Here is a 17,284-nt window from a genome sequence, read left to right as displayed (position 1 = left end):
AATTAGGAGAGAGAAAGAGGGTCAGGGGGCAGGGGAGGGAGAGGGAGAGAATGGTTTCCTTAAAGGATATTTGAACCTTGGTTTGTTTAACAAGTCATGTTGGGAATCAAAGTAATGAGTTACATGCAATCAAGCTTAGGAAGATGTAAACATCATATGAAGATAAAGTCTGTGACAGACAACAGGCAGGGGGTGCAGAGAGGTCCTGTTGAGAGGACAACAGACTATTTGTCCAGTGGTCCAGCACTGGTCCAGAGATGAGAAAACAGTGGTGATGATGAAGCACCCCCATTGAAGTCTGCCTTGAGTGCTGTTTTCATGGGCATGATCCCTGACTACTGGATTAGGGTCCTTTAAGCCTGTCCTTTGGATATATAGGATAGACAGACGTTCCCAGAGAGAATTAATCACCTTCAAACCTGTCTCACAGGATATGGTAATGAGAGTTGTTCAAACTGAAATATACTAGGAAAACGTCAGAAAATATAAAACTCACTGACTTGATGCTGGCACTGTGGCATACTGGGTACCACCAGCATACCATATAGCCACCAGTTCAAGTCCAGGCTGTGTCACTTCTGATCCAACTCTTTCAAATAAATAAAATCCGAAAAAACATATATTAAAGGAGAATGATCTAATTGCCTCTGTATGTACTAACTTGATAATTCCACTGACCCATCTACAAATCCCTACTGGGTATGCCTAATATTAAAATTTAGATATTTAAAAATTTTAGAAGAGGGGCCAGTGTGATGACTTACTGGGTTAATCTTTCACCTGTGAGCGCCAGTTCAAGTCACAGCTACTCTACTTCTGATCCTTCTCCCTGAAAACAGTGGTTGATTGCTGGGCCACCTCACCCATGTGGGAGATTTGGGAGAAGTTCCTGGTTCCCAGCTTCAGACTGGCCAAGCTCTAGCTGTGGTGGCCATTTGGGGAGTGAACCAGTGAATGGGAGTCTTTCTCTCTCTGTATATCTCTCTTTCAGTAGTTCTTACTTTCAGGTAAAAATAAATAAATCTTAAAAAATTTAACACAAAAGTATAAAATGGAATTGCATAAAATGTACAGCTAGTACAATATCATATATCCTGACTGATTTACCACTAAGCCTTTTAACACTTTCTTCGGCTTTGGGAAATATTTCCTCCACTTGGGCACTTTTGCAGGCTGGGAAAAAGCCCATTGTCCCTTTCAGCTAGGGAACACTATCAGTCCACGGCCAACACACCTGTACATGGAGACCCTGACTCTGGAAGCTCTCTGTGGCTTCCCCTGTACAGCTGGCCATGGTGCTATTCAGCTTGCTCTTTCTCTGAGTGTTCCAGCTGGCCAGCTTCACTGTGAAAAGCTTGTCTTATTCTCCATTGTCTTTCTGGAGCCCAATACACAGTAGACCCTCCACAAATAGTGTTGACTGAGTGAATGAGTCAGTTAAAAAATACTCAATGCAATCCAAGGAAATTAAAAGGGAAAGACTATGGAAGAGTATTACCCACTAGCTGTCAAAAATGTTTTCTGTCACACCCAAATATCAGAAACCTTTGTTTTATTATTATTCTTGGACTCTATTACCCTAGATAACAATTTAGTGTTACATATACCAGAATGGTTCTGTTTGGAAAAGGGCATAAGGTGACCTTGAAGATAATGGTAGTTAAGTGTTAATTTCAGAGCATAGGGATTCAAAAATCAAGGAGACCAAGGGAGGAAGTCAGTTTTGCTGATTTTTCCTTCTTTATCGTGTGAGTGGTTAGTATTATGCTTTGAAAAAATGTAATTTCAGCTTGGCAGCAATCAGTTACCGAGTACCATTATGCTAACACTTTTAAAGGAAAAAAAAAAGAATTCTAAGAACTTGCTCTTTGGAATACTCAAAAGTCAGTTAGAGCCTACACATGGACTTTAAAATCAGTCTAGTTGGTTTGCATTTTTTTCCTTTTCTAATTCCATCACCCCAAATTGAGTATTCTTAGATGTTAACACCAGAAAGAACTTGGAATTGGCACTGACAAATAGGCTGTAAACAAGAGCTTGGAGAAAGATAAATCAGATGGCCTTGAGACTCCTGCATTTCTTATTTCTATGACAACATTGAAACTAGTCTGTTCCTATTTGTGAAAATCCAGTTTTTATTTTGGTGAAAAAGCAGTGATCGCAGCACATTTCAACTAGTTGGAATTGAACTCAAGTCTAACCTGACCACCTCCCACTCCTGAGACAGCCAAGGACCCCACCAGCAAAGCAGGGACACAGCTGCCCCGCAGGTCAGCCCTTCAAGCCAACAGCTTCCCCGAGTACTATCCTGTGCAGAAAACAGCCATCTGAGTTAAAAGGAGTCAAGTGCTCTGAAATGCTTACAGCCCTTCAAGCCCAAACATGCAATTTTTCCCCAGATTGATCACAAATTTAACTTTCTGAAACTAAAGATTCATGTTCATTCAACTTATGGATCAACAGCTACTCAATCTGTTGAAATAATGACTTTCGAAATCAACCCAAAGACAAATAGATTTTTTAAAGACCTCAGACTACTTCTCCTCATGAGTCAGAAGGTGCAATTCCTTTCACTTTAAGCTGGGTACATGTTAAACCAGGCTCCCGAAAGAATGAAATATCATTAACAAGATTTACCCAAGAGCTACCCAAATAGAAAAACGATGTGTGCAACGATCTGTTTCGCAGGGACGAGACTGAATCAAACATCTGTTAGGCTTTCTTCCCTCCTTCTCCCCTCCCCAATGGTTAATGACATCTGAAGCGCTTAAGCCTTGCACATTCCTTCCCTAATTAAATTCCTGCCAAGCTGTCTCATGAATCAGGTGCTTTGTGGAGCAGTAACACAGACCCTGCTTTTGTGTCCCTGGTGCCTGCCTCAGGTAGGAGCTGAGAGTACACTGGCCTGCTTGGGAACCTTTTCCAGTAGGCTTTTAAGAGTCCTGTTTATCTCCAAGATCTTCCTTTCCTTTTTACTACCTGCTTGACAAAAAAGATGTGAGGAATTAAATTGAATAGCTACAGATTTCAGAAGGTGCCAGTGCTAATTTTTAGGAGGATAAGAATGTTTCAGTAGCCAAAGTGGAAATTAGGAAGAGAGAACCACCTTGTCCCAAAGAGAAATCCTGATTCATTTCGTTTCATTTCATTCTATTGTCTACCTGTGTTTTCAATGTTCTGGGCCCTACCTCTGTTTAAACTCAGTCTCTGCCCTCAGAGAGCTTCTATTCTGTATATCACATCTTCGAACCCGTGGTTCAAAATCCAGAAGAAACCATCAGGTGATACAGTCATCAAGGCAGCAAGAGCGCAATGGAAACAAGTTTCCAGGTGGTAAATAACTTGGTGTAGGATCACAATGCAGACTTCTTGGGTACTGGACCTTTTTTAGCTGAGGATAATTATTGGGTGTACATGGGGTATTACAGAAACAATGCCAGAAACTGTCCCTACTGAAAGACCTATTGTGCAGCACCAGGCATGGTACTAGAAATTCTACATGCATTCTCTGAATCTTGATAACAGCTCCCCCAGAGAGTGATTATTCTTAATTGTGTAGTTGAAGAGACTGAGGTATTGAGTATCCAGGTCTTAGGTAGAGGCTATTATTTTTTCTTTTCTTTATTTTTTTTTTATTACCACAGATGGAGATAGAGTCATGAACTGTCACAGGTACAATAGTCATTCACAGATGAGAACTTGGGCACTGTAAGGTTAAAGATTTCAGAAAAAGTAGAGTTTGTTGTGGGAGTCAAGAAAGTCTTTACAGTGGAAATTAAATGGAAAGGAATTAAAATAAATTCTAGTTCAGGTTGGAAGGACCAGGTAGGATGCTGTTAAATCATTTTCTTCAGGGAAAATCGGACACAAAAGAACATTAAGGCAAAAATGAGCAGTGATAGCTACAGGCTTCCTCTTCTCTCCTTGAACCCCATTTCATCTAAGGAAACACACGGCTGCCCTACCCAGAGCAGAAACTCATGAACACTCACCACTAGCACCCACTCCAGCTTCATCTTTGATTCCTCTCATGGCTCTGCAGGTAGCATCTCTCTGCCTCATCAAGACCAATGCTCCTGCCTGTGCTCTGCAGCCACTAAACAAATGGCAGTTCTCAGGGTGGCTGTACCTTTGTGGCTGAAGGACTAGCTACCCTGAAAGAGGATAGCTGTCTGCTCCCCAACTTCAGTACCAAGCACAGCCTGCTGCAAGTCCTGGGCTCCCAGGTGTCTTCAGGCTTCTGTGGGTTTTGCCAAAACTTTCCCATGTGCCTCTTGTCCACCTTGCTGACTCCAATACATCCTCCAAAATTGAGCTCAATGATTGCTATTCAGATGATAATTAAGGAAGTCTAAAGTAATACCTAAGATACATAGGTTTATATGCATTCCCAAAAAAGGAACTCAGAGGAAGTTCATATCTATACAGGTAAGCATCGTAAACACTTATAAATCAGATTTCTTCTATTTTTCTACTCTGCTATCCTTAGCCCTTCAGTCTTATTCTCATGCTCACCAATTGGTCCAGTATGGCTGCTCAATCTCCCACATCCATATTTCAACTAGAAAGGAACAGTGAGGGGAGGGACATGCTTAGCAGTATGTTCCCTCTTTAAAGAAATCTTCCTGGTAAACTCATCAAAGTATCTGTTGACATCTCACCATGCAAAACAGTAACATAATCATTAGTGAGACTAAAAAATATTGTATGAATTAATCATATTGCTAATCAATTGGTATATTGCTTATGTGGAAGTAACCAGATACTGGCTATACAGTTAGCATCTTTTGCCTAAGCTTTATCTTCTCTTGTAAACCTTCCTTGGTCACTTGAGTTTTGTTCCCCTAGCCATTAGGCCAGGTTTCTCTGTGCTTCTATGAATGCACCCCAGGCACACCCCAGCAACAACATATTCATACCATGTTATCATCACATGACCCCTGCTTCTCTTGCCCAGTGCCTGTGAGTGCTACTGACAGACAGCACCTTCATCACATGTGAGTTCCCTGGCCCGGGGTCCGGGGAAATCAGTCCCTACGTCACTGGGATTTTTTTGCCGCAAGTCTTGAAGCATCTCCTGGGTCTAAGTTTCCCACTCTTGTCTCCTTTTTTAGGAACACTGGTATTTTCACAGAGAAAACACTAAAAATAACTGGGAGGTTATTCCAAAGTACTTACAAGCTACCACTGAGACTGGTGCCAGTTTTAGAGGAAGGAGCACATGGCTTTGAAACTAAACCAAAAATAGTATTGAAATGCTGATTTCAGTCCCCATTCAAATGGGTCATCTCTTCAGCATTGGTTACTAGGGAACTGTCCAGAGTGTGCCCGATGGTAAGGGCATTTGGCCAACCTGTCACAATTTTAAAGGAGCAGAATATGAATTTGAACAAGTCTCCTTTTAGGTTAAACTTCCATTTTTTAATCAATGTAGTGTTAGGTGAGAGTAGGGGGTGAGATGCCTGCTAAGAGTAAGATGGAAACATGATCACATTTTAATTTTTAAGTCTAGCTGTGGCTTTTTGTGGGAGCAGGTAAATAGAGAGTGTTTTCTCATGAGATAGTGAAGGCCAATGTTCAAGGAAATTACACTAGTATGACATAAAACTTTTGTGAATTGTGGTACTAAGGTGTTTGTCCCAGCAGTTATGATTGCCACACAGGATACCCACATCTCACATGAGTGCCTGGGACAAGTAATGGCTCCACTCATGATTTGAGCTTCCTGATGATGCACATGCTGGGCGGCAGTGGGTAATGGCTCAAGGACTTGATTCTCCGTCACCCATGAGTGGAATCTGGATTGAGTTCTAGGCTCATGGCTTCAGCTTAAATAGCCATGGTTGTTGTGGACATTTGGGGAGTAACCCAGTAGATGGAAGATGCATCTCTCTGTCTACATTTCTCTTTTTCTTTCTCTCTCAAATAAGCAAGATGTACACACATCCACAATTTCAGTATAACAAGCATGCTGTCCTTTATCATAACATCATCAGGGACCTCTTTTCCTTGCTTACTCTTCTTGGCTTTTGTTGCAAGTTTGTTTCCTTCTTGATCATATTGCCTGTCCCCAAGCTCACTCAGGCTTTAAAACTCCAGTGTGGCTGGAACAGTAACACCCTCCTTAAGACACTGCTGCCACGTCTACACCTTTCACCTTTACTCCCTCCTGTCCTTCTAATTACTTCGTACCTCTCACTGTCTTGCATCCACTCTGAACTGCTTATCCTTCCACAAGCTACTTTCCTCAATCCAGCTGTATTTTAAGTTGCCTCTGACACGTCTCTGTGTCCCTTCAGGGTCCAACCTGGACCTCTGTGCACCATATGGGCTGCTTGCTGGATGACTGACTCAGGACTGATGTTTCCATTAGACACAGCAGACACAGATTTATGATGCAGAAAACACTGAGGAGCCCATGAAAATGGTTTAATTTTTACTTCTTTAGAATCAGAAGATATAATTGAATCTAATATTGAATTGGAATTCAGCCTGGATTATGTTTATATCAGTGCAATCATAAAGCACACCTTTTAATGTTATAATGAAACAAGGGATTCATGAAGAAAAATGCCCCAAGAACCCCCACATGGCACTGCCCTGGATTCACTTTTCCAGTTTTGTATAAATAGAGGTTAAAAAGAAAAAAAAAGATTCCAGGTGATTATTGTAAGGGTGTACATACCTTGAAATCTCTCCACTTGGCAGCTTTTTGTATTGGTCTAGTGCTGATCACTAGTCCAGAAAGTGTGAAAGCCTCTTCCTGGATTTGATCAATCGATGTAAATAGAATGTGACATGTTCCAGTGTTATTTTGTCCACACAATCACCTCTTTGATGGTTCAGTAAAAGGTGGAAGAGAGAAACTTCTCTTGATAGGTGTAAAATACACACCACGTTTGGTTGGCTGTATTTAAAAACATAATGTTCCCTTTCCAGTTTCTCAGACTCTAGTTTCTATATGCCAGGGCCAAATGAAATGTGTTTTAGTCAGCTTTTGGGTCAACACAGAAACGTTAATCTTCCTCCACCACAGCACAGCCCAATTCACGCATTGCAGCTCTGAGTGTGATGTTTATTTAAGTATGCAAGGATTAGGACATAAAACTGGTTTGAAAGCACTAAAGCATCTGAGTCCAGTGATTGGAGACTTTATAATATTTTAAATCTTCATAGATATTTTTCCTTCCAGATAATTTATATATACTTGAGTAATTTATTTGAACTGGAGTTTGGAGTTAAGGAAAGCATAATTGCATTTTCTTTTCTCTTTTGGGAGCAACAGCCACAAGATGTTCTCTAAAGAAGTGACATTATCTTGCAATTAAGAGATTTACTTTTTTTTTTTACATAAATGTAATTGTCACCAACCCAAATAAAAACTGAAGAGGAGCTGACCTTTTTCTTTGCACCTTGGATTATAATCATTGCCATCAACTGCTATTTTCATGCTGCTAATGAATTTGTTTTCTGTCGAAATGTTCCCTGCCCCTTTGTAATCTCATAGCCAGTTTATGTAATTTTAAGGTCCTATGCAGTCACTTAAATGATCTGTGGTAAATCTTCACAAACCCCCTGGAACTTACTTTTCTGTCCTTTCAATTTTCCTTTTTACAGTCCTAGAATCACAGCATGAGGGTGACTTTGAAATGTCACCTGGTCCTATGCCACAGATTTGGAAAAGTGAGTTCTTTGGGGTGTCGAAGGCCTCACACATACTCATCTTTCTGAAGGTCTGAAATTGCCAGCCCATGGTCCCTTCCTGGAGCCTTCCCACTTCCACCACCCTAATGCCTTCCCCAAGAAGCTGCTCTTCCATCTGCTTGTTTATGAGCCTCCTCTACCCACCTCTTTGCCAGGTGCTTTACTTTCATTTTGTCCTCCACTGCATCTCCCTGAAACAGATATTTCCTAAACAGGAATGCCCAATGTAGTCCAACTTTGATGTCCTCCTCCCCAACCTAATCTCTAGGAGCCATTTCTCTATCTCTAGAACCTGATTCCCATGTCTATCCATGTAATGGACATGGGAAGGAATGGGGTGCTGTTGCCTGCCACAAGGATGAAGCTCCAGGACAGTGTGGGATGTGGAAGGAGGCAAGCACACAAAACTACATGTGGTCTGAGTCAATTTAGAGAAAATATGCAGTAGAAGGGAACTCAGAGACAGAGGGCAGGTTAGTGGTTGCTAAGAGGACAGGGGATGGAGACTTGAAGGGGACTACTGAATGGGTAGTCATTCAGTAGTCATTTAATCATTTTGAGAATGATTTTGAAAATGTTCTGGAATGAGATGGTGGTGCTAACTACATTGTGAATACACTCAGTACTACTAAATTGTGTAGTTTAAATGGTGAATTTTATGCTGTGTGCATTCTTACACATACACATGCTCTCACACACATTTCAACTAATCTCCGAAGCTTCTTAATTTTTGCAAGCATCTCTATTAAGGGTGACAGTTAAGAAGACAGACCTGTGGGGCCTGGCACAATGGCTCAATGACTAACTGCTTGTCTTGCATCCGCCAAGATCTCTTATGGGCACCAGTTCGTGCTGGCTGCTCCACTTCCCATCCAGCTCCCTGCTTATGGCCTGGGAAGCAGTAGAGGACAGTCCAAAGCCTTGGGACCCTGCACTCATTTGGCAACTCTGGCAGTTATAGCCATTTGAGGTGTGAACCAACAGAGAGAAGGTCTTTCTTTCTATCTCTCCTTTTCTGTAGAAACCTGCCTTTCCAATAGAAATAGATAAATATTTTACATTAGTTGGTAAAGTCCTGACTGGCTGGAGGTCAATAGGTAAAAAACATGACTGGGAGCAAAGCATTGAATTTCATTCATCCACTAGTTTAGTGTCTAGAAGGTGATAGGCTCTTGCTGCATACACCCGCTTTTAACCTTTTACCCTGTGAGTATCAGTTACTCAGCAGCAGTAATCACTGGGTGAAGAACAAGGCTACTGCCAGGGACGTTCTAGTACTTTCTACTTTATCTATAAAATGGAATGAGTAACAGTAGCTGCCTCCTAAGTGGGAGAGTGAAATGAGGTACTTTGTTTCACTTGGTAAAGTACTTACTGATACAATACAACTAATAGATACTAATTATGTACGTATAAGGACAGCTTTTAAAAAATCCTTGGAAAATGGAATGAAAAGTATGCATTTATTTTAGAGCAAAAACAATTTTTAAATTCATGCAATTTTTCAAAATATGCATTTTCATGCGTTATGAAAAAAAATTTTGCACCACAAATTTTTTGTGCCAAAATAACTCACTTTTAATTCCATTTCCCATGAAGCTTTTTTTTTTTTTATCATTTGAGAGGGAACAAGGGAGCAGGGCAGAAAAAGATACACAGTCTTAGAACTCCCATCTGCTGGTCTACTGGCCAAATGCCCACATCAGCCAGGACTGGCCTGTGGCCAAAGTGAGGAGCTCGGAACTCAATCCAGCTTTCTATGTGGGTGACAGGTACCTAGTCACTGGTGCTATCACCTACCTTGCAGGATCTACATTGACACGAGGCTAGAAAAAGGAGCTACACCTCAGTTGGAGCCAGGGATGGGCATCAAATCAAGACACTCCAGCATGAGATATGTTGGGCATCTTTTTTTAAAAGATGTATTTTATGTTTTTATCAATGACACAGATACATAGAAAGAAGGATCTTCCATCTTCAGCTCACTCTCTAAGTGGCCACAACAGCTGGAACTGAGCTGATCTGAAGCCAGGAGCCAGGAAATTCTTCTGGGTATTCTATGTGGGTGCAGGGTCCCACAGCTTTGGGAACCCTTTACTGGTTTCCCAGGCCACAAGCACAGAGCTGGATAGGAAGTGGAGCATCCGGGCTATGAACTGGCACTCATATAGGATCCTGGTGGATGTGAGTTGAGGACTTCAGTTACTAGGCTACCGTGCTGGGCCCCCATTTGGACGTCTTAACCAGAGTCCTAACCACTAGGCCAAGATCCCACTGTTTCATGAATTGCTTGGAATACTTTTATACACATGAGTATAAACATACAAAAAATATATGCATAAATTTTTAAAGTTTTTGTTCCAAATATCTTTTTATCCATGTTTCCCAGAATTTTTGAAGTCCCTGGCATATAATTATATATACCATACTCATATATATAAACTCAGTATAAATATAGCATATATATATACTTAATATATATACATGCATATAAAGTAAATGTGTACTTATTATACATAGCAAATATACATACTTATAAATGATATGTAATGCATACATATGCACATGCACGCAAATTTACCAAATGCATAAATATGTGCATCTTCACTGCACATATATACTTATACATATATATATACATACCATAAGTATGTGATTACCACACTCATGAAGTTTTCTACTTCTTATTTGTGAGTTAGCAATAGTAGCAATCAACATATTAATATCAATCAGTGTATTAGCTCATTAGAAAGCAACTTAAATGAGTTTTCCAAGTGTATTCTAGTAAAACTTATAAAAATTTCTCCCTCTTCAAAAAGTAGCAGATTTTATAATCCATGTATCTAACTTAGAAAATTTTGTGTTATCCTTCTTGCTTTGTAGTAGAGGTAAGCAATTCTTATTTGACAGATGGTCCCTGAGCTCCTTCAGTGGGAACTGTTTTTTGTTTAGTAAAACCATGTGATACCCACAACAGATGACCTCTTGCAAACAGGCTATGAAAGGACAGTGAAACCAAGCCTATCAATGCTGCATGAGAAATTAATCAGAATCAGAAGGGAGAAAGATAGCAAAGTAGGTAGAAAGGAGAAGGGCAAACAGTCATCAAGCAGTCTGGATTTTGATACAAGTTTCTAAATGAGAAATTTCTGGGAGCATATTAATGCACTGATGTTTGAGAACACAAATCCCTGCCATTCTGTTTCTGTATGTGTGGCTGAAACTCGTGCACTACCCAGTGCTCCAAAACTACCATGAAGTCACTGTGGGATAAAAGGATTTAAGGGACATCAAAGTGTGACATGGAGCTGGGCATGTGAGCTAGTGTGCAGCAAATGAAGGAGAATATCCTTAGGAAATCAGATGTGAGTTGAATTTTTTTCAGATGAGCGGGGACTCAGAACCAGACCTAAGGATCATGAACTCTGATAGTAGATTAAGAAGTCCCCTCCAAATTTATGCCCACCTAGCATCTCAGAATGTAACCCTCTTTCACAATGGAGTCTTTGTAAATATATTGTCTCAAGATGACATCATCCTGCGTGTAGGGTGAGCCCTAAATCCAATGGCTGTTATAAGAAGAGAACAAAGAGACACGTGGAGAGGAAGGTGTATGAGAAGATACTGGCAGAACCTAGGTTGATGACATTACAAGCCACAGTATGCCTGGCACCACCAGGACTATTGAAGCAAGGAAAGGGTCTTTTCTGGTGCCACCACAGGAAATATGGCCCTGATAATTCTTCAAGACTTCTGGGCTCTTGAACTGTAAGACAATACATTTCTTGCTTAAGATGCCCAGTTTGTTAGACCTTTGTTACCACAGACCTAGAAAACTAACACAATCTTGGAAGTATGTCCAAACCTTAAGGTATGCGTCAGCTTTCCCACAGAACATGTGCATCCTAAAGATGACACTAGCTCATTTATGAAAGATGGGGTGGTCTCAGCTTGCACCTACACTGTCTTTGTGCAAAGACATAGCTGCCTTTTAACTGAATATCCTGCTATGATTTTTGCAATCATCTCTCACAAATCTGATACTGACGTTGGTGCTTTCGTGGATGTGTGTTTGTTCTCTGTCATCTAGTGAGTACAGGCAACCTTCCTGTGCAGTATCAACTTTTGGAAGTCATGCACTACTTGGGATTTGAGTTCCAAGGTCACAAAGTATTAGCGAACTCTGAAAATCCCATGCCTTGGCATGTCTCCTTGCTTTGAACACACACTTATCTCTGTACTCCCTGCCTCGCTGTTGGTCAAGCCTGCTCGTGAATGCCTTGTCTTTCTTCAGAGTGCCTCCAGTAGCCAAAGCTTTCTATGAGAGGCATGGAAAACTCACACATCCTGTAATTCCATTTCCCATGAGCATTCTGAGGCTCCCTTGCATGTATGGATTTCAAAAACTGTTGCACCAAAATAACTTTCTGTTCCTTCAATTTCTTAACATGGAAAATGAAATAGTTGACTTAAGATCTTTTTTTCTATAAGTAGTCAGTTTTCATTGTAAACTGATCTCTAGAAACTACTTTAACATCAGCTAACCGAGTTTGATGTGTATCATTTTATTTTCATTCAGCTTAAATTACATGTTATTTTTTGATGCACAATATTTAAGTGTGTTATTTAGCATCCAGACATGAGAATATTTTCAGACTACCGTGTGTTATTGTATTTAATTCTAATGAGATCAGAGAGACACTTTCTAGGATTTAAATCTATTTTAAAAGCAGTGAGGTTTATTGTATGGTTCAGAATGCCTATCTTAGTAAATGATTTATGTGTTCCTGAAAAGGATGTGTAGTCTGCTGCTGGTAGCAGAGTGTTGTCTAAACACTAATTTTATCATGTTCTATCTTCTATATCCTTGCTAATTTTCTGCTTATTCCATCAGTCATTGGCAAGGAGGTGTTGAAATCTTCTGGTACAACTGTGTTTCACCCAGCTGTCTTTGTAATTCTATCCGATTTGCTTTTTGGATTTTGAAGCTGTTGTTAGGCACATAAACATTTAGAAATATTATGTCTCCTTGATAAGGTTATTCTTAAGCATTATGAAATAATCCTCTTCACATAATACTATTTTTGTTTTTTTTTAAAGATTTATTTATTTGTATTGGAAAGGCTGATATACAGAGAGGAGAAGAGACAGAGAGGAAGATCTTCTGTCTGATGGTTCACTCCCCAAGTGGCCGCAATGGCTGGAGCTGAGCCAATCTGAAGCCAGGAGCCAGGAGCTCTTCTGGGTCTCCCACACGGGTACAGGTCCCAAGGCTTTGGGCTGTCCTCAACTGCTTTCCCAGGCCATAAGCAGGGAGCTGGGTGGGAGGCAGGGCCGCCATGATTAGAACAGATGCTCATATGGGATCCTGGTGTGTGCAAGGCAAGGACTTTAACCACTGTGCTATCACACTGGGCCCCCACATAATACTATTTTTATTATAATACAGTTATTATAGCTGTCTTTTGATACACATTTTTTATATTTTAGCCTATTTATGCTTATAATTTTTAAAAAGATTATTTATTTATTTATTTGAAATGCAGAATTACAGAGAGGGCATAGGGAATGTGATACAATTCTTATGCTGGTTCACTCCCCAAAAGACCACAGCAGCTAGACTAATGCCAGGCCAATGCCAGAAGCCTATGATAGCTTAATCCACTGGTATAATGCCAGTCCCTATTTATGCCTTTTTAAGGTTTAATTCTTGAGGCAGTAGGTAGTTGGGTCTCTGAGCTTTAATTGGGGAGGTATGATTTATTGATTACTACTTAATAAATTATCCTTAAACTTACTGTGTTATAATAGCAAATATTTACCCTCTCACACTTTCTATAGATGAGGAATTGCACATGCAGCTCACATGGTTGTCCTTGCCTCAAGCCTTCTGGTGTGGCCAGATATTTATAATCCCTGATTTTATTGAATGAACGATGCCCTTTGCTTTATTTCCCACATAGACTAGACACATGTGGGCTTTACTGTTCAAGTAAACTTGGAATCTACTACCTATTATCTTGTAAGGATCTTTTTCTTAATCCTCACTTCTCATTTTTTATTTTTCCCAGTCATTTTTACAGAAAATTATTAGCCACAGCTTCCCAGCAGCAGATATTTTTGCTGAAATATGCAAAATTCTGCCCCAGAGACCCCATCCTTCCACAATAGCAGTTGAAATGATTGAAGCTCACTTTTCCACCCTGAGTTAGTTCAGTCCGTTACATGTATGGGATATGGGATCTGGATCTTTGGCTTAGGATAGTGAAGAAGCCCACAGTGTTCCCTGGAGGAGGTGGAAGCCACGCCCATTCCTTAAGGACAGTGAAGAAGGCAGACCCTGCTACAGTGCTCAGCAGTGGTATTCTGAGACTGAGCCCTCAGGCTGGCTTTCTTTTTTTTTTTTTTTTTAATTTATTTTATTGTATTGTTGTTGACAATGGTTACATAGTTAATTACGGTTAAAAAAAAAAAAAAGAAGGTTTGGGGGTATAGGGAAGTGGGTAACACTATTATGTCCATATTGTTTCCATCATGTATCCAAGGTAAAGGGGAATATTGAGGGAGAAGCCTCACCCGGTTTCCTGCCCACCCCAAGTCCCAGATGTGGGGCATGCTCTGAGATATTTGCTCAAATGGTTTTAATAGATATCCAGTTATGAATCGCTGCCAGTTTCGCTCGATGAGGTCGTCCACTGATTGATATGGTTCATCATAAAGTCTCCATTTGCCCCATATTTCGCTGCCAACATACAGCTGAGATGAATGATTGACCTGGTCTGTCTTCTGTCTTGTCTTGGTTAGAGTTCTGAGTCCAGCAGTTCGATTGGGGAGATCTCCAAAGAAACTTTGAGGTATTCCCAGACTAGATTCTTGTATGTTCTAGAAAGCACAGGGCCCAGCACAGTCCATCACCCCGATCAGCTGGTGGTTGCAATTGCTGGGTTGGTTCTGTTTTCAGTCCCGAGTTGCACTGGAACCAATGGGTGTCGCAGTCCAGTCTGGTTCTGCCCAGCACATACTCGGCACTTACATCAACCAGTGGGAGCTGCAGCCTAGTCGGGCGACCCACAATAACCCCCACCAGGCCCTCCCCCTACCCTGGTTTGCCAGTATGTGTAGCAGTAGACCAGTCTGTCCCCCATCCCATTTGGCTCTTGTACTTGTCAATGGGTATTAAAGCTTAGTTCCGTCTAACCAACTTAACCATCCAGCCCTCACGGATGTTGTTGAATGCCTCTCTGTCTAGCCACCCCAGCCCCCGTCCTAGTTGTCATGCCCTCCCACGGGAGTAGTGACCTAAGAAGGGGAAACCCACTTTTCCCTCCCAGGTCTCTCTCACTCCCGGTTTATGCGGTTTGGGTGGTTCTGTGGTTTGACTTGACAGAATTAGTCCCCAGTGCCAGCTGATGCTGCAGCTAAGCCCAAACATCCCTCACCCATTCTAATTTATGCTTGCTCCCGCAGGAATAATCAGCCCAGCCTGGCTTTTCCCTGATCTAGGCCACATGCAGCGCACAGGTGTTGCAGCCTTGCTTAATCTGGTCTGTCCCCATCCCAGCCCAAGCTCTCCAGTGGGAGTAGCTGTCCGGCGAGGGGACCAGCCCCTTAATTCCCTTGCCAGCTCTGCCCCTCCCCTCCTGGATCTCGCGTGTGCTGGTTGGGTGCTGCAGTCAAATCCAGTACAGGCAACCACGCCCTGGCATTCCATAATGTGTACTGGTTTTGTCGCGACCAAACCCAGCTCAACCCACACTCTGTTCTGGTGATCGGATTTGCCAGTGGATGACATGAACTGATTCAGCCTGGTCTGCCCCTGATCCATGCCGTCAGGCTGGCTTTCGTCACCCACTCTATGCTCCTCACTAATTCTGGTAAACTAAGCCACTATCTCCTCTTTTTCTGTAATCTTCCTTGTCTTCATCCTCAACACACCTGGTAGGAAATTCTCTCAAGGTGAGGATTCTTTGGTCAAACACCAGGAAACTGTTCTGGTTTATTAAGCAGAATTGTCGGGAAGTATGAAAAAGAAGTCTGGGAAGAGGACATAGTAGTGTTTTGCTGGGGGAGAGAGAACAAGAACTAATCTCCACAGTCTCTAAAACCCCTCAGAGTCCCAGCCTTGAGATGAGTCAGTGCCAACTATTGTTATAACTCAAAATCAGTCCAGTTCATGGATCTGCTCTTTATCCCAGGGAGAGCTACATGCTTTGATGGATGGTCCCAACAAGGACACATCTAGGAGACAGAGCTAATTCACCAAAAGGATTCTGGGGTGCTGTTGTCAGATAAAGGGGGGGGGGGGGAATAGATTTCAGCTAAAATAAAATACCATTGAAACAAACATTTCTAACTGTATGAGTATGATAAATGATTAGAGGTACAGACACAATGTTCCAAAAAATATTACCTACAATCCTTGTAACTCTTCTTTTGTTTCCAATGAACCTCTCAGAAACAAGTTCATTTTCATTCTGGTGAAGATGAAAGTTATTGAATGAACTTCCAAAAATGATGGACAGGATGGCAAAGGGTGAACAGTGACTCTACTGTGGCCAGAGAGAGAGGTCAGTGTCACAGGTGTCTGAGGTCAGTGCCAAAGTCAGTGTTACAGGGGTCCAGTGTTTTGCAGGAACTTGGCACACTCGGAGAGCAAAATGCAGACAGGCATCAGACAGATAAGTGTGTCAGAGAGGAAAATAGAGATGCGGCAGACAGGTAAGCTCCACACATTTATTTTGCTGTTTGCAATCTCAAGTAGGTTAGCAGAAATTAAATTTTGCAGTAACTTACCCGAGGCTATAAAGGAATCATTAGGTTTTCAAGGATTCAGTAAATTTTCTTAAAGCGCTTTGGTTCCATGTGGATGGGGAAAAAAATAGTGTGGGAATATTTTGATCACAGTTCTGAAGCATGAAACCTGATTTAATACCCAAAGGTCACTCACTGCACTGTTTTATTGAAGGGAATGATTCACTTCATGTAAAGAAGAAGTTACAGGATAAAACGAACTGCAATTGAGGCGCTCCATACTGTTGTGGTCTGCTATTTAGACTGTCTGCCCTCCATTATATTGTTTGTACTGTACTAAAGAGTTCTGGATGAAACCGCATGACAGCTGTTCCCCTTGAGACTTTTCTCGAAATAAGATATATATCTCATGTGATTCTCACAGCAAAAAAGCATTGGAAATAAATAAATACCCCATCTGTTGCCATCCATCCGAGCTCTCTAATCTCTGGGTTTTTCCATGCTGGGCACACGCTGTGTGTTCTGCATCGCGTGTGTTGTGCTACCCTAGAGTCTTCTCTGGAATGCGAGACTTTACCCATCCATTTTTTTCTGTGGGATGTTACTACAATGTATTTGTTTTGTGTTCTGCTTTGAGTAAAGTTGTAAAAGCTGTTGTAAGGGGCCCGAGATGCAAGTGGTCTTCCAAGATGAAGTAGCATTATGTTGTGTTGTAAGGGACATGTAGGGAAAAGTGAGAGGGGTCAAGACAGAATGGAGAAAACTCTGTAAACGGCACGTCAGCTCAGTAAATGGTGAGGAGAAGGCATTTCCTACAGTACCCAAAAGT

This window comes from Ochotona princeps, chromosome 5, assembly GCF_030435755.1.
Source record: "Ochotona princeps isolate mOchPri1 chromosome 5, mOchPri1.hap1, whole genome shotgun sequence".
Taxonomy (NCBI): Eukaryota; Metazoa; Chordata; class Mammalia; order Lagomorpha; family Ochotonidae; genus Ochotona; species Ochotona princeps.
Note: the sequence above shows the minus strand (reverse complement) of the source record.